Source organism: Carlito syrichta, unplaced genomic scaffold (genome assembly GCF_000164805.1).
Source record: "Carlito syrichta isolate Samal-C Ts95f unplaced genomic scaffold, Tarsius_syrichta-2.0.1 Scaffold305121, whole genome shotgun sequence".
NCBI lineage: Eukaryota > Metazoa > Chordata > Mammalia > Primates > Tarsiidae > Carlito > Carlito syrichta.
Window position 1 is genome coordinate 196,868 of NW_007249217.1, and position 21,952 is coordinate 218,819.

At 31.1% G+C, this 21,952-nt stretch overlaps 1 protein-coding gene across 3 annotated transcripts in view; it reads left to right on the forward strand.

Annotated features, from left to right (window-relative positions):
* NOVA1 (NOVA alternative splicing regulator 1) overlaps window positions 1–21,952 on the forward strand; it is a 158,367-nt gene that overhangs the window by 48,993 nt on the left and 87,422 nt on the right. The window contains exon 2 of one of the 3 annotated variants that reach the window (XM_008061161.2): window positions 3,398–3,499. The exons of the other annotated variants lie outside the window; for them this stretch is intronic. The gene's annotated coding sequence lies outside the window, so the exon portion shown is untranslated. The remainder of the gene's footprint in view (window positions 1–3,397; window positions 3,500–21,952) is intronic. 3 annotated transcript variants of the gene reach the window in all.

Sequence of the window (21,952 nt, forward strand, 5' to 3'; positions counted from 1 at the left end):
CTCACCTCAGCCTCCCAAAGGCGCGGAATTACAGGCTGAGCCACCGAGCCCGGCTAGTTTTCTTAACAGTTAAAAAAAAGTCCCAAACTTTACCTGTGTGATGACTACTTGTATACCTAATCCTGAATTGTTCTCCACATCTTAAAAACAACAGCAACAACAAAAATTCCAAAGTTCTTATAAGGCCCAGAAAGCCCTAATATGATCTGACTTACAGGTGAAGTTTTTGGTCACATGTTACTGACTCAGGGCTTTGCTCTGAGTCGTCCATTTATATGCAGTCTTCTTACCCCAGGTAGCTGACTCATTTCATTTCATTCTTCATCTGAGTAATGCTGCTTCCTTGGTGGTCTCTGAGTACTCTTAAAATAGCATATTTGTCATTCTCTTCCCATAACTTGTTTTATTTTTGGCATATGCATTAATCATTTCTATATATTAAATTGTATATTTACTAGTGTATTATGTCTCTTCTTTTATCATATCATTTTTAAGATAGCAGGTCATTGACTTCTTTGTTATCAAGTGCCTATAATGATACCTGACCAATAGGAGACAGTGGATTTTTTGTTGTTGAATGAATACATGAATAAATAAATGAATTCTAGTGAGCAGATTTAAACTTTAGACACTATCTATGACTTACTCCACATTCTTTACTCATTCAGTTTTACATAGTATTTTAATTTTTATAATTCTTTATTATTCCTAACTGTATATATCCATTAACATCACCCCAGTTGAATCATCCACACCTCTAGTTCTTCTCCCATGCTGTTGTCAGAGTGATTGTTTTAAATGGCTTATCTAAACGTCACTCTTTGCAGTAAAGCATTCCAAAATTTCGTAGTATTTGGCCCTCTGCCCATTCTCCTTTTCACTGACCCTTACACGTACTCTGTATTCCATTCACATTCTTTTCATTGCAATACTCTGAATGCTAAACTATGCTTCTGTCTTCTTTCTATGCCTTTACTTAAAACATATTCTCTTTTTTCTTACTCCTATTTTTTTGTGTGTGTATGAGTACATAAAATATACCTCCTATCATGAGAAGACTCGAGAAAAATTGTTTACATTTGAAATGGTTGGTAACCAACTGTTAGGTTGCATTGTTTGCTATTATTTTATAAGTATTAGCAAACTATTTTCCTAACAATATCCTTAAGACCTGGTAAGAATTCACTTGTCATTTTTTAAAATGAGTATTTAAAAGTTACCACAATCTTGATAAACACCATACACTGTTTTGTACAACTCTTTGTAATTTTGTGAATTTATTTTAAAGGTGAGGGTAATCTTTTTTTCTTTTTACATGATATGCTTGTATGACTGTTTATTGTATCTTTTACTTACAGAAAACTAAACCGAAATGAGTCGGGAAAATTATTTACAAAAATAAAAGTATTATTTGTATTACTTCTTCAAAAAATGTGAACCCTTGCTACATTCTTCAAATTTAGATTTTTTGTTTGTTTGTTATTGTGTGAATGAAAGGAAAGATGGATAAAGGAAATGAAATTATTGCATATAAAAAATCAGTACCAGATGTTTTCCATATCTGACTTTATTCCAAGTAAATGCAGTGTGAGAGAAGGAACCGGTGTGGTTTTTTAGAAATGTAGATTTTAGGAGTATGTAGCAGCATTCCAAAACTTGTACTTAACATTTTTATATCCAAAATTATTACAGAAATATATAGCTTGTGATATTGAGGTCTTTTAGAAGATTTGACTAAATAAAAATAATATTATGAAGTTATAGAACAGTAAACAAAGATGGGTTCCCATAAAGAACTTTTAGATGTTTGTTTGAGATATCCCTTTCAACAATTATTACTATTAATGATAATAATAGGTCAGGTATTATATCATGTGTCTTGTATGCATTATTTTATTTAGTAGTTAGGAACATCCTTACAAGTGGCTATTTTTCACTTGCATGAGAAGAAACAGCTACTCAGGGTTGCAAGTTTAATTTAGCGGAATTACTTCTGCTTGTTCAATTGACTTTCTTGGATATCAGTTATCAGAGTTCCTTAAATTTTGCACAAGCGGTCACAGAGCCTTTTGAGAACCTAACAAAATCTTATGGCCCATTTACCCAGATAACTGTACATATGAACTCATAATATGCCTTTACTGTAGTATGCAGTTTTGTAGAATTCCTAGATTCCCTAAATCCCATATGTGGACCCTAGATTGCGAATCTTAGGTCTACGTGTTTTTAATAAAGAGTCACCACTTTGTCACTTAAAGGAAGCAGTATATTTACATTTTGCCTTACTCTAGACAAAATTTAGAAAACAAAAAGAAAATTGTCAGCTATCTTTGACTTCACTGAGTATATGCCAAAATAAGTAGATTCTACCATTTAGCAAATGAAATTCAGAAAAATTTGACTTATTAGACACTTTTTAATGGCCAGATTTGTTGAACGTTGTCATAAAGCACCCTCAGTCTGTTTTAGAAAGAAACCTAGATACGAATATTTTGAAATAAAGTAAACAAATACTTTTTGGACTGGTCCAAATACAGTAGCTGTGCCTAAAGGTAGGAGATTGGAATGATACTGATTCGGTGATATCTTAGAGAATAGTACTTGAATTTGATCTTCTGATTCCACCAAAGATAAATCATATAGAAAATCTACTTCAGTAAAAGTAGAATGTGGTAATAATTTTCTATATTACTGAGCCAAAGTTATCTTTAACTTGGTTGACTCTTTGATTCCATAGGCTCAGAATGAAAACTATATGTAGATTCTAACTCAACTTGACTTTGGAGAAGAAAAATTTTCTTTTTATAAATCATCATGAGTTGTTGAGGACTAATTATTTCATAAAATTGTTTTTTACTATAAAGTAAGAATTTCAGAATAATTTTTAAAATATTTGTTTTTAGGTATTTTCATGTTTTATATGCTTCAATTTTGATATCTCACCTATTGAATTGTCATCTGAAACAAAAGTATTAAATTAGCTGAATAGAGTAAAGAATCTTGTTGTATGTGTTTTGCCTGGTTTTAGGTAAATTACTATGGATATAATGTTATAAATCACTATAAAATGTTGAGTTTTATTTTTTAACATTTATGTTTTAACATTTTGGTTTACAGTTATGTGTTAATTGAATAACTGTATTTCTACCTTTAATTCTTAACATTAAATTTTTAAGTGAGCGATAGCCCATCTGTGTAGGCCTCTTGTGACTGAATGATGTATTCTGTTTTGCTGTGGCACCGTTTTCAGACAGCCACTTTTGTTCTTAAATATTTTCATTTTCTATAGTACTTTTCATCCCTGTATATATGTACAGGAGTCACTTCACCCACCACCGAATTGCAGCCACTTCTGAGGTGGAACGCAGCAACTGTTTAACAGCGCACTTTCCCCTAGGTGCTGAGAGCTACAGAAGAAATTGTACATGGTCCTGTACAGAAGGTTTTTCTCCACTGTGCCATCTGCAGAGTGAAACTGACTAGGAGTACTACATAGACTGTAAGTTTCTTGTGTACCTGCCCTAGACTGGAAAACCCAATAAGAGAGAATAACAAGTAACTGGGAAGCATCATTTAAAAATGTATTGAGGTCAGTTAAACTTAGTGCTATTCTCCCTGGCTCTAAATTTTTATTTTAAGGTCAGCTAATTTGTGATTGGTACTAAATTAAATAAAAGTAGATGGAAACACTCCTTGGAAATTATTTTATTCTAAAAGGAAATGAAACAAAAATGCTTTTATAAAGTCTTCACTTTTAATGAAACTTAAAAGAATCAAATTGTTTTAAAATATTGTTAATTAACCAAATCAATATTATAAGATTTCAGAGTTGTGTTCTTAAAATAGCAAATCAACTTGTAACTCAACAGCTATGTTTTAATTAGCTTTGCTTGCAGTGTTTTATGTCTTGGTTTTAATATTTTATTTTGGAGATTTGCAGAAAGCCAGTTTATAATGAACCTAGTCTTGATTCTTTGGTTTAGAAACATCAAGTTTAATTTTTAAAAAACAATGGGAAACAAATCATGGGAGAGAAGAGACAGTAAATATGCAAACTTCTACTTAATATAGTTTAGTCTCTCCCATTTAATTATTCAGTGAGTTTTTTAAGCAATTTTACAAGAATGCTATTTTTAGTAATTTTTTGGCATATTTATGTCTTAAAAATAGAAAAATAACATTAGAAACAACCATGTATATTGTTTTATACTATATGATATGGATTGTTATATTTCATTATGTTAGGGCATTTTTTTAGTCAGTAGTATGACTTACCGTTTATCTTTTTTTGGTGCATCTGTAGATATTTCTACATAAAGAAAATAGACTTTCTTGGGCTTCACAAAGTCTTAATCATATGAAATATAGTGTCATTTGGTTAAGGTAACTTTAAGTTGCATGTCATAGGTTAAACTGCATTTGTGCATATGTGTATGTCTATAGATTCTTAGTGATAGCAGTTGAAATAACCTCAGCCCACAGTTTGTTTACTTGTAAAATGAAATGGGTGGAAGAAATGATTTTTGAGAGTCCCTTTAAGTGGTTTTCTGTTTAATTCAGGGATTGAAGTCTATGTATTTAGAATTGTATCTTACATTATGTAACTAAGATACTTTGGAGCAAGTGACGTTCTAGTTAGAATATTATTTGTGTTAATTAAATGATGAGTGATAGAGGAGGTTGGATTCCTACAACGATTTCAGCTGTCTTTACTTTTGTAGTGGATATACCTCCACTGTTTTGAAATACAATTTGGAGGAAATAAATGTGGTACAATTTTTAGTATCTTATTCATCATGGAAGCATCAAGTGGATAAGAATAAACTAGGCTTTATTTACATTCACTGTGGAAATTTACTTAAATATTACCAAAACTCACATTTTTAATGAAGTTTTTCTCCTTTACTTGTGTAGATTTAATACTTCATTTAATAGTCAGAGCACCTAGTTAACATCAATATTTGACCAATATTTAAAAATATATAGTTTACACATAATATAATTTATTTATGTATCTCTAGCTTAAAAGAGTATTTTTATCAATATATTAAATACTTGAATTGTTGTAATTAGTTCTTTTGCATTTTCTCCAGTGTAATTGTAAGTATTACTTAATTCCATTCATTTTATTTACTGAAGTAATCATTTGACAGGATAGATGATATGTTTTATATATTATTTTAGGTTTTGATGGAAAGGCACAAACTATACCTATTGTATACATCTGAGTATATATTTTTAAATTATACAAATTATTTAATTATATTTTATATCTTCTGTGGATGATGGAAGTTTGGATACTTATGAGATTCTATATTTAACCATATGAATCTTGTATTATATTATATTTCAGATATGGGATTTGAAAAAGGGAATAGATGGAAGCTTTTTATTGAATATGTTAATGTATTTTTTGAATTTAATGAAAATATGCCACTTGTATAATAAAAAATAAACCGTTGGTTTTTCAGTTAAATTATATATTTGGAACATTTGTTTAACTTATTTAGAGACTATCTTCATTTTCTAAAATAGACACCTACTATCTCTATGTGATTGTTTTCCTAGGGCCTTCCTTTTACTCTGAAAGGCCAAAATTGTGGGCAGGATTATTACTTAATTAGCATTCATTTAATACTTTTGAAATTTCAGAAATAAATTATAGATTGAGTATTTAAATCTTAATAAAACCTTTAAAAAAAATCTCCTCCCATTATAATTTTCTATTTGTGGTAGGAAAAACTGAGCGAATACATAGATAATATGAATTTTTAAATACTTAATGATATGAACTTAAAAATCTAACAATAATGTTCTGGCAACATCCAGCTTTTATCAGAAAGTTTAAAAAGATGTATTAGAGCCGGGCTCGGTGGCTCAGCCTGTAATCCCGCGCCTTTGGGAGGCTGAGGTGAGTGGATTGCCTGAGCCCGCGGGTTCAAGACCCGCCTGGGCAGCGAGACCTCATCTCTACAATAAATCAAAAAATCAGCCGGGCATGGTAGCGCATGCCTGTAATGCCGGCGACTCGGAAGGCTGAGGTGGAAGGATCGCCGGATCCCAGCAGGTCGAGGCAACGGTGGCCGGGAGCAGCCACTGCACTCCAGTCTGGGCGACAGAGTGAGACTCCAACTCCAAAAAAAGAGAGAGATATTAGGACCAGCTGAAGAAATAGTGAGATTGGCAAGAAAATGAGAAGGTAAAAGGAAATATATTTATTTTTGAGGATAGATATTATTTAATTTAAACTTATTTTAAAGAACATAAATTTAAAAATAAAGTTCCAGTTCATAATGTAAAATTCTTGCATGTTCTCAATTCTACAAAATACTCAATTTTGTAAATTAGGGACATATTTTTTATATCCATGCCAAACAGAGTTTTTAAAAAATTATTTTTCTTATCATATTTTTCTGAACAGTTTGTTTTGAAAATATTTTGATATATTAGAGAGAGGAAACACTTTAAAATATTTTACTGTAAATAATAGCGAGATGATATCACAGTGTAAAATTAGGTGGACATTTCTTTTCATCGTAAATAGATTATCTTTGAGTTATTTCATTTGATAAAGCTTTAGTATTTCATAAATTATTTTTGTCATCCAAAATATAATTTGTATTCATAGAATAAGATATACAATTTTGAATTTAAATGGTTTAAATTTAAATTTGAATTTTTTTCCCAAATAGTCTCAGGCAGATCAGTGGAGATAAAATACTCATATAATTGCCTCAGTCTTTGCTATTCTTATTTTATATATCAAATAATTTCTGCTTATTGCTTTGAATTTTGTAGTTATTTATCAGTATATATGGAATTAGTTGGAAATTTTAAATGTGTAAGTTTGCATAAAGAACATTGATGCCACAAACCTAATTATTTTCAATACTGAGCATTTATTACTTGGAAGAATTTTCTTTAATTCTGAAATTTCTATATGTCTTGTGGGTTAATGTGTGTGTGTATATATATGTGTATATCATCTTTCTAATGTATTTTCTGAAGTGTGGTCTGGAATCCTGGCTGCCAATTTGTAGCTATTTAATAAAGTGTAAATTTCTTAACAACTTAAGGTTTTGTTTTTTTTTTTTAATCTATTGATTGGGAATCATTTCACCTACCTCACAGGGTTGTTGTGAGGAAAAAAACAATAAAACATATGTGAAGAGTGTTTAGCATATACTAGATATGGCAGTATATGAAAAATGATGGAATGTTGTCATACCTTCAGTGGCCACCATTATCTTCAGGATAAAATCCAAATTCCCTGTCATGGTTGTGTTCTGGCTCCTCCTATGTCTTCAGTCTCATTTCTTTCCTTGAAAATTACATGTATTAATTTATTGATATACAGTCTTTGCAATTCTCAGTATATATCATACTTTCATTGGGCCTTTATCTGAATGCAGCATTCTTTTGAACTATTCACATAGTCCCTTATCCCTAGGCTACTATCCTCTGAATAACTCAACCTCATCCCTCAGATTTCACCTTTGATTTCTTCTTCACTGACTTGTCTCCTGTCCTTTCAACTTCCCTTATATATTCTCTTAGATTATCCTTATATATGATCTTCTATGCTGTGCTTATGCTTATTCTAGCAATTATAACATAAAATATAACTGTCTTTATACTTATTTCCTCTACTAGATGTAAACTCACGGTAAAGTCTGTCTTATTTAACTTTTTCTCCCAATACCTAACAGAGTTTCTGTAACTCAAGAACTGATTGAAAATTTTATAAATAGATAAAGTTCCCCTAAACAAATTCACAACATATATGATTATTAATCTTACTCCTGGAAAAAAGGCAATTTTGATTCTATATTTGTAAAATAGATTTCAGACCCACAATAATCATATCAAAAGTATGAGTCGTATAATTGGTCTACATTGCCCACTATTTGCCATTATAATGGGATTATTAAACTCACTAAGGGTACAAGCAGAAAATCATCTTATTCTTTCCTGTCACTGCACCCACAAATCCGTTCTAAATATTATTTTTTTCTGTCCCTTGGTAAAATGCTGCCAATGTCCTTATCTCATCTCTTCTCTGGTTTTGCCCGTGTTCTTCTGTCTTGCTTTTGTTCTTCTGAAAATCTCTCAATCTCTCTCTCTCTCTCTCTCTCTCATTCTTTCTTTCTTTCTTTCTTTCTTGTCTTTTATTACTTCTTTTCTCACTCTCTAACATTTTAAAATTTATTTAATTTTCCAGGTAATAAAAAAGTTTAGTAAATTGAAATTTCACATTCTCATCCAATGTAAATATTTTCCTACTCAAGCTTGCTCAAGGAGGGCTTAAAAACATAAATGATAAAGGGATTAGGATCATCAACTGGTAGGCTTTTGCATTAATTACTTTAACCTTATTTTTTCACCTTCCTCGCTGTGCTACACTTGGGCCTTTCAAAGTTTAGGGGATAGAAGTAAGAAAGAACTAATTGGCAGGAGAAGTATGTTGGAAATGGATTCTTCTGTTGCTCTTCTAGGTTCATCAAAGTCTCTTGGAATGTGCAGATAACCTGTAAATTCCTTTCAAAAACTGGCTCAATGCTAGTTCCTTTCCCACGGGTTCTTATCTATTCTATGGAAAAATATATTTCTTGACTCTACCAAACTATGGAAGTGCTGGCCATTTCTAAGGTAGAAGCCCAGACTGAGGGCATACGGTTTCTGTCCTTAATTGGTTACCAGTCTTTGAGTGTCCTACATTCTAGCCCATGGGCTAAATCTGGAGTGAATCACTGTGCTACTTCTTCCTCAATCTATAAGCCCACTTTTCCCAATATTTGCCTTTTTTTAAAATGTGAATTGTGGACTAAAGGCTACCTGAGCAATTTTTGATCATAGTCTTTTCAAAAAGTTTGCTTAGATTATATGTTACCTCATTTTAAGTACTTGGAACCTGTTGTTCTCTGCTTTGAGTCCTTAACTGAAATTGAGACAACAGAAATATTCTCATTTTTATATCCTATACCACAACCATCTTGCATTGAGGTTATAATAGGTAGCTTGCTTTTCTATGAATGTTCATCCATTTTTATAATCTCATGCCTTATCTTATGTCTTCTGTCATTTTGGAATGTCTTTTCTACTTTTTCTTTCTGGGAAATCCTACCCAATCTGCAGTGTCCAAGTTAGGTAGTCTTTACTGGTCTTGGCAGTTAGAATAAATATTTCTCTAATGTTTTCTCATTAATACTTAATTTGAAGTGTTATTATATTACCTACATATATGTCTGTCTCTCTGACTAGATCGTGAGCATTGTTTAAACAGTTGCTGACTTATTTATTAAAGAACTCCTCATTGCCTGGCCCTTGTAATGTGTTCATTACCTTATTTGATGAATTAATGAATTGCTTCTGAACATTGAGACTGATGTTTATTAAATTATTGTTGAGTATTTATACTTAGGATCTCCTTTTTTATTTCTCTCCTTGCTCCAAAAAATATTTGAGGGGGCAAGAATTAGTTTCTGAGTCTCTCATTATATATTTTTTATTTTTAAAAATTTTATGGATGTATAGTAGTTATACATATTTGTGAGGTACATGCAAAATTTTGATACAGATATACAATGTATAATGATTAAATCTGGATACTTGGGATATTTATCACCTTAAACGTTTATCTTGTTTTTGTGTTAGGAACATTCCAGTTCCACTTTTAGTTACTTGTGAATTATATGATTGTTTTAGTACGATGGGGATATTCGTTTCTTCTTAGGCAAGTTTATTTTAGGTTTTAGTTCTGGTTTTGGCTTACTTGATTTTCTCCCATTATCTTTTGCATTTCTTTATTTTTCTTCATTGTAAAATTTCAGTTGATGGTGCTAACATTGATAAATAGGAATAAACATGTTTTCCAAACAATCAGTTTGCAAGAAAAAATTAATTAGGTAAATTAAATATCACATTTTTTGCCATTATAAGATTTTCTTTATTTTTTAAGTTCCTCAGGTTTTCAGATTATATCACTAGTCATGGTCAGAAATAGTGAAAAGGCAAGCTATTGGTCATCAAGAGGTCATCAATAATATTCCTATAATAGAAAATTAAATTACATTTACTGGGAATGAAGTATTATTTCAGTTAGACTTTATACTACTGTTATTTTTAGTGATATCCATGAATAAATTATCTCAGTTTGAACTGCGGCAATGTATTTCTACCATTCCTTAACAGGCTAATAAATTAAAATGCAGTCTTTATTACTGAAATTTAGCCAAAAGTAGGATTCTTTACTACATATGGTGAGACCAATGTATAAAAATTAGATGACTAAGAAGTCAAAGAGCATTTTAAAGAGACTATTTACAAATGCCTCTATGTTTAAAACTTTTTTTTTTTCCTGGAAGATTCCAAATGTGCACAGATAGTGTAATAAAAAGGTAAAAGAAAAATATTTTCTTTTCAAATTACATTGTTAAAATTTAAAAGATGACAGATCAATTTGCAATAAAATGCCCTGTGATCCTTTTATTTCTTATTTCCATGTTGTTGGAAATACAGATTTTTAAAAAGATTTTTGCCTAATATACTAACTTTCACTAATATGGCTAGTAATATTTTAATATTTGATTATTTTATCCATTAGCATTCATTGGCTTAGGAATTTTAGTTAATGGACACTCTGATCTTTATATTAGATAAAGTGTTTATATGACAGATCTCATGACCAACTAAATAAGATGCTAGAAATTGTAATATACATAGTTACTTGTATGCTGTCATATTTCTTATACATATAATTTTTGTATTAGTGTTTTCATAAAAAATAACAAACTAGAATATGGCCCAGTGATTCTGTTTTAGGTATTAAGAAATCTTGTTCATTCCTATGATTTTCCTTCTCCTCAACCATTGGAATAATTTAAACATTTTCTTTACAACATTAGAAAAATGAATTATTATTGTATTTTTCACTTAGATTATGGTGAATATTACTTTAGGGTGGATGTTTGAGATTCGGAAGAAAAAAATTCTATTTTTCTAAGTTTTGTGTGCATATTTGTAGAAACTAAAATGCAGAAGAATCTGTAACTTGCATCTAATATGAATCAGTTATCAAATAGAAAAAAAATGCTGATGTGTATTTTTGTTTTAAATATTTGTTGTTCCATTTATTTCCTTGTAAGTGGCTCATCCTATTTTTGAATTATGTTACTGTATAGGATTTTTAATTAGAAACTCTCTTTTAGTAGATCAAGTAAAATTAAAAAATAAATATTTCTAACATTTTTCAAATACATACTTTTTTATTTCATACTTAATCCTAGATAGTGTTCCTATAAAAATATTTTATCATGTCATTAGAAGAAGTACAAATAATAAAAAATTGACCATTAGTCGATAATTCTTGTTTATGCTTCTCTTTGAAACTCTAACTCCACATTTTCCCCCTGTGCTGCTGAGTGACAAATTCAGCATGTCTGAAACAAATCAAAATCAGTAGTTCTCCGCTCTTATTCTGCCTCCCAACCCCATTCAATCATTCTCTATGGCTTCTCCATATACTTGGTGACCTAAGATGAAAATAATATGGCTTTCTTCTCCTCATCTTATTTATTTCTGGAGTCTAATTATTTTGCTTTTAAGGTTTGTCTTGAATCACTATACTTTATTCTATCATAATTGATAAAACCCTGGATTATTACTTACCAACAGAAACTATAAGTTCTTAAACCTAGATTTATATACTAGTTGTGTGTTTCTGATACATTGCGTTTTTCTTGGGGTTGGAAACACATATTCACTTTTTTACTTTCACTGGAGGATATTCTCATTAATTATTTCTAAGTTCACACAATTAATCATGAAATAGTTAATTGCTGGTATTTATCTTTAAAATATTGAACAGAGCCGGGCACAGTGGCTCATGCCTGTAATCCCAGCACTTTGGGAGACTGAGGTGAGAGAATTGCCTGAGCCCAGCGTTCAAGACTAGCCTGGGCAACTTGGCGAGAGTTTGTTTCTACAATAAATCAAAAAGTTAACTGGGTGTGATGGCATATTCCTGTAGTTCCAGTTACTTGTAAAGCTGAGGCAGAAGCATCACCTGAGACCATGAGGTTGAGGCTGTAGTGGCTTTGGGCATGCCACTTGTACTCCAGCCTGGATGACAGTGAGACTCTGACTTAAAAAAATACATACATATATATGTATGTATGTATATATATATATATGCATGTATGTATATGCATGTATATGTATGTATAGGTTATATATGTGTGTGTGTGTGTGTGTGTGTATGTAGAGAGAGAGAGAGAGAGAGAGAGAGAAGATTGCTGAAAATTAGATTAGTCCCTCAATTTAATCTCATATTAGTCTAGCTTGATGATACTCTTATGAGTGTGAACACCACTAATAAAGTGGCTTAAGTGAATTCTGAATAGAAGTTTATTAGGAACACTTGACTTGGTACTAATGTGTAAACAGATTTTACTGACAATATGCTAGTACATGCTGGTGTGTAGGCTCTTGCTATAACTTAGATAAACTAAACTCAGCCCTTTTCTCATTTTAAAAATATGATTACATGCCATTTTGAAAAAATAATTTTGGAATAAGGTATGTAATTGCTCAAGACTCTCTCTCTCTCTCTCTTTTTTTTTTTACATTAGTCCCTTTTTAGCTCTTTTAGAGATAAAATATAATTGAGATGCAAGCTCCTTTTAAAGCTTGTTTTGAAGCCAACTACCGGTCCCACTATGCATTTGATTTATGCTAGTAAAAAAGGATACAGTGGCTTCCTAAGAAGAGTAACACTGCTGCAGGCTATTTAGTGCTTCCTATACTACAGCTTTAGAGAGCTTATTTTTCCCCTTTGCCTACTTTTAGTATAGTCTTTGAAGATAATCACTGGTTTCTGAAAATTAGAGGTACTGTCATTCTGATCAGACTGAATTTGAATTTGTGCTCAGTCTTGCTTTTAGAATGCTTAGTAAATTTTGAATGAATGTCTGTTAGTATTATATATAGGTAACGTTTTAAATATATTCTGTTATAGTATTTTTTCAGTCTGTAACTTTAAGTGTTTTGATTAATAGAGCCCTATTTTCTTTCTACTTCTTTCTTTCCTTTAGTATGTATGTGTATCTTTATCTATATCTGTCATCTCTCTATAAGCACGGATATACATACATGTGGAAGAGCTCTTTATTTTATAAATTCACTTTTTATATTCTAGTGTCTCAGTTATTTCTTTGGAAAAGATAACTTTTCTACTAAGTTTAATTTTATGATGACTTATTTAAAAACAAAATCTGAAACCTGTGTATATTTTATTACCTATTTTCCAGATTTGTCTGCTTATATTAATGTTAGTATATATTGCTTTCATATTATAGATCATGGTGTCTGTAGCATTTAGTGAACTTAATAAAATTTATATCCTCTTATTTGTATAATATTATCTTTTTTATTCATCACTAATTCATTCATTCAGTATTTATTTAGTAATACTTTGTCCTTGGCATTGTCTTGCATGCTGGGGATACAAAAAGTCTATCTCTTCATAGAGCTTATATTCTTGCAAAAGAGGAGAATGATATAAACAGGTAACACTAATAAATAGGTAATTTTAAGAAGACATAAGCATGTAACACTGATAAATAGGTAATTTTAAAGAAGCATAAATATGATGCAAGAAATAAGATCATGGTATAAAATGTGTTGGAGAGGGGTATATTTTAGCTAAAAGAGGAAACATCTCCAAAGTTGGAACGTTGGAATGGAGCTCTAAAGGATTAGGGGGAAGAATATTACATTCTAGTCACCAGGAATTGTAAAGGCAGAGGTTCTTGGATCAGAATAAATTTGGCATTTTCAAAGAAAAAAAGGAAATGTTATGTAGGTTGAATATTCTTAGGAGGAAGAGTGTGGCAGGAGAGGAGGTCTTTGAGATAATGTAAGGACTATAGTAAGAAATTAGAATTTTTTTACTATGACAATGTGAAGACATTGGGTGGTTGTTTGTTAGAAACTGTTTAACACTGAGGGAACCACTCTACTTGTTGTCTAGACTATGAACAAGAGGAGTGAAGGGCAGGAGTGGTAATTATTAGGGCATTATTACAATAATCGCAGTGAGAAATTATGGTGTCTTGGTATAGTACTTTTAGTAATAGTGTTCAATAATGTTGAGAGGTAAGATGTTTTAAAGGAGTACTGTTAAAATTTGTGAATGGATTAGAAATGGGGTAATCAACAGTATAAAATATAATTAAATGCTAAATATTATTCGAAAATATAATTAATGGACATATACTTTTCCATGGTAAATTTTTAAAAATTGCATCTCTATTTTTGGTTACTTATAGGTTTTTTCCTCAGTTTGACTAAAATAAATGGCATTGATATTCTCTCATTTTCTCACTTCTCTGTCTTAGAGTAATGATTTGTGGTCTATTAGCAATTTGAAAGGAAGAAAATTATATCTTGGTATTTTACTTTGCTTATCTTTGATTACTTGCTAGATTCAAATTTTAATGCCTCTATTGACCAGTTATATTTTTTAAATTGTGGGTTATTTCTAGTTTTGATTATTTGGGAATGCTGGTATTTTCCTTATTTAAAGGCTGTGCTACTTTCCTAAAATGGTCTAAAAGTTCTCATGTAATTTAGCCTTGAGATTTTCTGATATCATTTTATGTCATTCTCACTCTATCCTTTATGTCATATACAGTCTGGCCACTTCTCAACCAAGCAATCTGTATATTGCCTCATGGCCTTTGCACTTGTTCTTCATTTCTGGACGCCTCTTCCTCTAACTCTTGTGACTATCAGAACAGTTTTATCATTCATGTTTCAGTTCAGATGTCATGTCACAGTCTCATAATATAACATCCCTTTTCACCTTTTTTGCATTCTTTCCCTTTACTACCTTTTTTGTTGTTGTTGTTGATCCATCATAGTCTTTAATAATCTTCAGCAGTTATTACTGTCTGGAGTTACTTACTACTTATTGCCTGTTCTTTCCAGTGAGAATGAAAGAAACATGAGTGCAGGGATCTACTCTGATTTGTTTACTGCTGTACTAACTGGGACTAAAATATTGTTGGGTATATGATAGGTAATGCATTTATATTGTGGAGTGAATGATATAAGAATGTTAAGCATTTTTCACTATCCTTATTTTTTTTTCTTTTTGCCAATTGTCTTTCTTTTTTGTTTATGGCATTTTTAATATGGAGAATTTTATATTTTCATACATTGATGAAGCTTTTAACTATACCTTTTTCATTACTTTTAAAAGGAAAAAAATACTTTCCATTTGAGAGCTTGCATTTACCTATTCTAATTAAATTGTTTCTGACTATAAAATACCATTTATTTTTGTTAATTGGGGAATGTATTTGAAGATTAAAAAATATCTCTTGTAGATGTATTTCTGTGCTTTTGCTAGTCTTATTACACATTTATTTATAGATATTATGCTATATAGAGAGGTGATATTTTTTCACTTACTCTTTTAATATGAGCATATTTAGATAATATATATTCTTCACAAGAAGGATTTTGAAAATTTCTGCAGAACATCCTATATTAGTTATATTGATCAATTCCTTATTATATACTTGTTTCAAGATTTTAAATATATGTAACAGTACATATTACTGTGTTTAAGTGATTGTGTTCATTTATGATATTTCCATTATGATACTCCTACACATAAATTAGTGGATTTATTAGGATATAAGTGTGTACACAGTGTTTTAAGACATTTGAATATTAATTGTCAAATTTAAATCGGTTTACTCTCATAGTAGTAGTGTATGTGTTTGTCTGTTTCTTATCAAATGTAATTTCTGATATTATATACTTTAAAAATTTGGTCTTTTTCTCCCCATGTATCCCCCTCACAAACATTTTATGAAAAACTATTGGGGTGTTTTCCTCATATAACTTTAAAATTATTTATATAATAAGATGTATTACCTTTTTCCATTTTTTCTCTTTATGTCTGTGCTTAAACAATTTTTCTCATTTAGAGAGTAAATATGTACTCAATTATAATCAAATCTGAACCTCATTTTTTGTTATAGCCATCTAATCTATATAGAATTTAAGATTTCAGGGAGTAGAAGTTCTCACATTACTTTTTCCAAATAGTAATCCAATTGTGCTAACCATATCATTTTTGAGTAATCACATATACAATAATTATTTTAAATTTTAATGTATACCACAGTTTTTTTGGGGGGGGAGTATTATTTATTCTGAGATATTGTTATATTAATCTTTATTTTACTTATTGTTGCTTTGTAGTGTTTCTTTATTGTGAAGTATCTACTAGGGTAATAATTCCCTGACTTGTTATACTTTTATTTTAAAACAATTTTGGTATATTGTTATGTTTATTTTTCTGTGTGAACTTAGTACCATTTTGCCACTATATTCTTCCTAAAGAAACCATTACTGCTTTTTATTTTAGTGAAATTCCATTAAAACTATTAACTTTTGCACAAGATATTCTTTTTTTTTTTTTTGAATTGGAGTCTCACTCTGTCGCCCAGACTGGAGTGCAGTGGCCGCCCCCGGCCACCGCAGCCTCGACTTGCTGGACTCCGGCGATCCTTCCACCTCAGCCTTCCAAGTAGCTGGAATTACAGGCATGCGCTACCATGCCTGGCTGATTTTTTGACTTATTGTAGAGATGAGGTCTTGCTGCCCAGGCGGGTCTCGAATCCGCGGACTCAGGCAATCCACTCACCTCAGCCTCCCAAAGGCACGGGATTACAGGCTGAGCCACCGAACCCAGCTCAAGATATTCTTATAATATCCAGGATTTTATTTAAGACCTGATATTATTTTTTAAAGTTATTTTCTGACTCAGTAAAGCTTTTTTCTATACAGATGTCTAAATATTTTATGTAAGGTAGTCACTAGTTATTTATTTTATGTAATAACTCTCCTAGTAATTCTTTAAATTTTTTTTAATTTACCTATTTAACTTATTATTATACTTTATAGTGATTTGTTTCCTGTGATCACTGTAACAATTAACTTAAATTTTCTGTGTTAAAACAGCACAAATGTATTCTCTTTTTTATACTGGAGACCAAAAGTCCAAAATCAGTTTTACTGCGCTAAAGTCAAGGTTTTGACAGGTCTGGTTACTTTTGGATGCTTTTGGGAAGAATACTTTTCCTTGCCTTTTCTAGTTTCTGGAAGCTTCTTGCTTTCCTTGACTTTTAAGCACTTTTTGGAATCACTCCAACCTCTTGGTTTTGTCATCACATTTTCTACTTCCTCTTTTGACCTTTTGTCTCCCTTTTGTAAGGGCCCTTGTGATTATATTTAGGTATCACACAAATAATCCAGGGTAATCTCCCTATCTGAAAATCTTTAATTTAATTACATCTACAGTCCCCTTGCCATATAAGATACAGTCTCAGATTCTAGGTAATAGGGTTAGTGCATAGGTATTGTATGCCGGGATCTTTATTCAGTCTACCACATATAGGAAAATTATTAATTTTATAGTATTATATTTCTGTTGATTTTATTGAACTTTTATATTAAGTATTGTTGCTTTTATTTTCTACACAGTTATAAGACCTATATGTAATCAAAAATTGTCTCCTTTTTACAGTATAATACATTATAGATATGCTTCTATTTCATATCTTATTATCTCTTTAAATCTTAATGCAAATACTGAAAATATTTTCCCTTTATTATATTTGCTATTGTTTTAGGATAGGTATTTCTAATCACAGGGAAGTAATTTGTTTGCTGTTCCTTAACAGCCCCCCTTTGACATAGTTTTGCTATATTTATACACTAGCAAGTATTAGCCTACACTTGCATTTCTGTATTAAGCTATATTTAACTATAGTGTGTGAGTTTTTCAGTTTACTGCTGGATTTAATTTGCCAATATTTATTTATAATTTTTGAACATTTATGCTTATAAATAAATTTGGATGTGGTTGAAATTGTGTGTGACAAGCCGGGCTTGGTGGCTCAGCCTGTAATCCCGTGCTTTGGGAGGCTGAGGTGAGTGGATTGCCTGAGCCTGCGGGTTCGAGACCTGCATGGGCAACTTGGCGAGACCTCATCTCTACAATAAATCAAAAAAATCAGCCGGGTGTGGTAGTGTGTGCCTGTAATTCCAGCTACTTGGAAGGCTGAGGCGGAAGGATCGCCAGAGCCCAGCAGATCGAGGCTGCGGTGGCCGCGAGCAGCCACTGTACTCCAGTCTGGGTGAAAGAGTGAGACGCCAACTCAAAAAAAAAAAAAAAAAAGAAATTGTGTGTGACTTTCTTTTCTATTTTTATATCAGAGCTATGCTAGTTATTAGTATACTGAATTGAAAGGCATTCTATTTTTCTTCCATAGACTACTATTTATATTCAGATAATTTTTTAGCATGAAAATTGTCTCTGCATTTATACTTGACATATCACTTAAGATACTCTGATCTTAGCACTTATTTGAATGTAATTATTTGGCAGGCTTTTAATTTCTTGGTTTTTAAATTCTTGTTTGAGTCAATTTTGATAATTTATATTATTCACAGAGAGTTGTTCATTCTATCAAGATTTTTAAAGGAACGTTTGTTTCATGCCTGCTATGTGTTAAGAATATTGGTAGATACTGTGTATGCAAATATAAAAAAAAATCGTAGAATTCTTAATCGCAGGAAATATATAGTGAGAGAAAAGTTAATTTTCTTGAGGTCCAGACATAAGAGATAGAGAAGAAGAAATTAACGCTTAAACAGAGCCTCTGAGAAGGCTTTCATCATTAATGTAGGCAACAAGTAAGAAACCATAAAAATGGTTGGACACCTGAACAATTGAGACAATTACAATAGATCATTACAAGTAGAGTTTAGCTCTTGGCCAGGAAAGAGTAGTGGATAGGAATTAGAAGCTGATTATGGATTCTTCTTGAATATGTACCTTTTCCTACAGACATTGATAGACTGTTAATAATGCTCATTCTGAGTTTATCATTGATAAATTCATATTTTTAAAAGATTAATCTGATGGCAACTGGAAGGACCCTACTGAAGGCAGTAGGAATGGTTAATGCTAGAACAAGTTGACCATTATATTAACACAAAATAAATATGAGCGTCTCTTGAACAAAGCTTACAAGTAGAGACAGAAATTAAATAAAGATTGTATATTAAAAAATGCTATAGAAATAGGAATATCAAAGAGTTTCTTATTGATCAGATTTGGTAGATAAGGGAAAAGTCAAGACAACTTCCAATTTCCAGTTTTCAGAGAACAGGAAAGGGTTTCCTTGTCTTTATTTCAGATGCCATAGCTCTGATTTCATTTGAAAGGCTTTTATTCTATATAGGTTATCATTATCATGAAAATTTGAATGGGAAAATCAATGTCAGGATCACATTTTGTTAGAAATTAGCGTTATCTATTATAGACTGTCTATCTAGTAGTTACTGAGTAAAGAAACATTCTAATAAGATTTCTGAACTATTTATCATGAAGGGTGATCCAAAAATTATATTTTGTTTATGATAACTTTAGTACACCTTTATTTTGAAAAATGGAATGAAGAATTCTATAGTAAGGGAGTTTAAACGGTGTTTGAAATTTTTTTGAAGTAGTAGTGTCTCAGCAAGTTTGTGTCAGGCATTCATAGATACAGATACAAAACTGAAATACCTTCTGCCCTCAAAAGGTAGGAAAGTCTTGTAAAACATGTCAAATAAAGGTGATTTTAAAGTGTTTTCTCATTAGCGTACATATGTCAGTAATGTAAGCCCGTACAAATACCACCACAGTCAAGCTGTGGTATATTTCCATCATACCAAAACATTATGTTGTGCCCTTTGCTGGATCATCTTCCCTTTACACCTTCATTCCAACACTCCTTTCTTAACCTCCTTCTGTCCTAGGCAATCACTGATCTGTTTTCTGTGTCTATAGGTTAGATTTAACTTTTCCAGAGTCTCATTTCAGTTAAAACATATTGCCTTGTGTCTGGTTTCTCTTGCTCTGCATAACGTTTTTGAGATTTATCCCTGATTTTTGCGTGTATAATTTATTCATTTTATTGCTGAGATGTTGTCATTGTCTAGGTGTGTGTGTTTGTATATCAGTGTGCATACAGATATATATACATACATATATACATATGCATAGTTTGTTTATCCATTCATTTATTAATGGCCATTTATGTTATTTCCACTTTTTGACTATTAGGAGTAAAATTGGTATGGATATTCGAGTACAAGTCTTTGTACGGAGTCATGCTTTCGTTCCTTTTGGAAAACACTTAGGAATATAATCTCTGGATCATATGGCATATTCACCTTTGTGAAAAACTGCAAGAAGGAACTTGTTCCCTTTTGCATTCCTGTCACCAGTTCATGAGCATTCAAGCTGGTTCACATTGTCATCACTGTTGTACTTTGTGGTGTCAGTCTTTTAAAAATTTTAGCCATCGTAATTTGTCTGTAGTTGTGTCTCTTGGTGGTATTAATTTTCATTTCTTAATATATTTTTATTGATTGATTAATACTTTTAGTATTTTTTTGTCAACTGTTTCTTTAAATCTTTTGCTCGTCTTTATTGGGTTGTTTTCTTACTGATTAGTTAAAAGAGTTCTTTAGATATTCAGGATATAAATCCTTTGTCAGATATATGTGTTGCAAATATTTTCTTCCGTGTTGTGGCTTGCATTTTTATTTTATTATTTGTGTCCTTCCAAAAATAGAAATTTTAACTTTTCATGAAGTTCAGTTTATCAAATTTTTCCGCTTATGTTTTTGCTTTTTGTTTTTAAATAAGCATTTGCAAATGCTAATTTTTCTTCTGAGATTTTATAGTTTAATTTTTATACTTAGATCTGTAATCCATTTTGCATTACTGTTGCATATATTATAAAAACAAATTTCATCCATAAGTGTGTTTAATTAATAGAAATCTGAAATTGTGTACACATTTGATGGACTCTAAATATAGAAGGGTGGTCAGTTGGTTTTTTTCCTCTTGAAGTAAAAGATAGATTTTATATTGGTTTGTATATGAAATACTATTTTGTATACCAGTCCTACAAATGTAAAGATTCTTTGTCAACTAATGAATTTCCTGTTAGTAGTGGGTTTAGGTAGAGGTTGCTAACATTCTGCCTGGAATCAAATATTCATGTTAATGACTTGTCCCATTACTTGTCACATACAAAATATTCAGTAAGTGTTGGTACTGGTTGCTACTGATGGTTTTGCTAACATTGTTATTAGTAGTAGTATATTCAGGATTCTTACCTTGAAGAAGTTTGGAAAGGATGATATTTACATGAAATAGGTTTGGATTCATTCTGTTATTCATTTACCTAATACTTACACATAGTAGTCATACTTTTAATGTTTTTTTTTCTGCCTTCCTGCCTCACACACACAGGGAACATAATCTTAATGGGTTTCAATAAATAAACACTAGGAAATAGTCATTTTAAGATCCTTTTCATCATCTTTTAATTGCATGGGTAATTTGTGGGGATCTTTTTGAAACATTCAAAAACTACAGTTGTAGAATAAACAGTTAAAGTACCATTTTACCTACCCTTCTGGTCTTTCCCAAGAGATAACTATTACAAATTTGATCTTCCTGCTTGCAGATAATATTGTGGACATTTATACTGATATATATATGTATCTTCATATATACATACAATTCATTTTTAGGTGGTTTTTGTGTGTGTAAATCTAAATGAACATGCCATGCTTGTATTTTTTTTAACAGAATTTCTGATAAATATTTTCTTGTTGATATATATTTCATTCATTTTACTGTTATATAGTATTTAATAGAATGAATATGCCATAATTTATTTTTCAAATATGGAACAGGCATATAAGGGCAAAGCCAAACCTGATGGATATAATCTCCTGGTAAAGAGAAAATGAGCCACTTTTAGATTCAGTTTATTACTTACATAGACAGTAAAAGGAAGAGAAACTA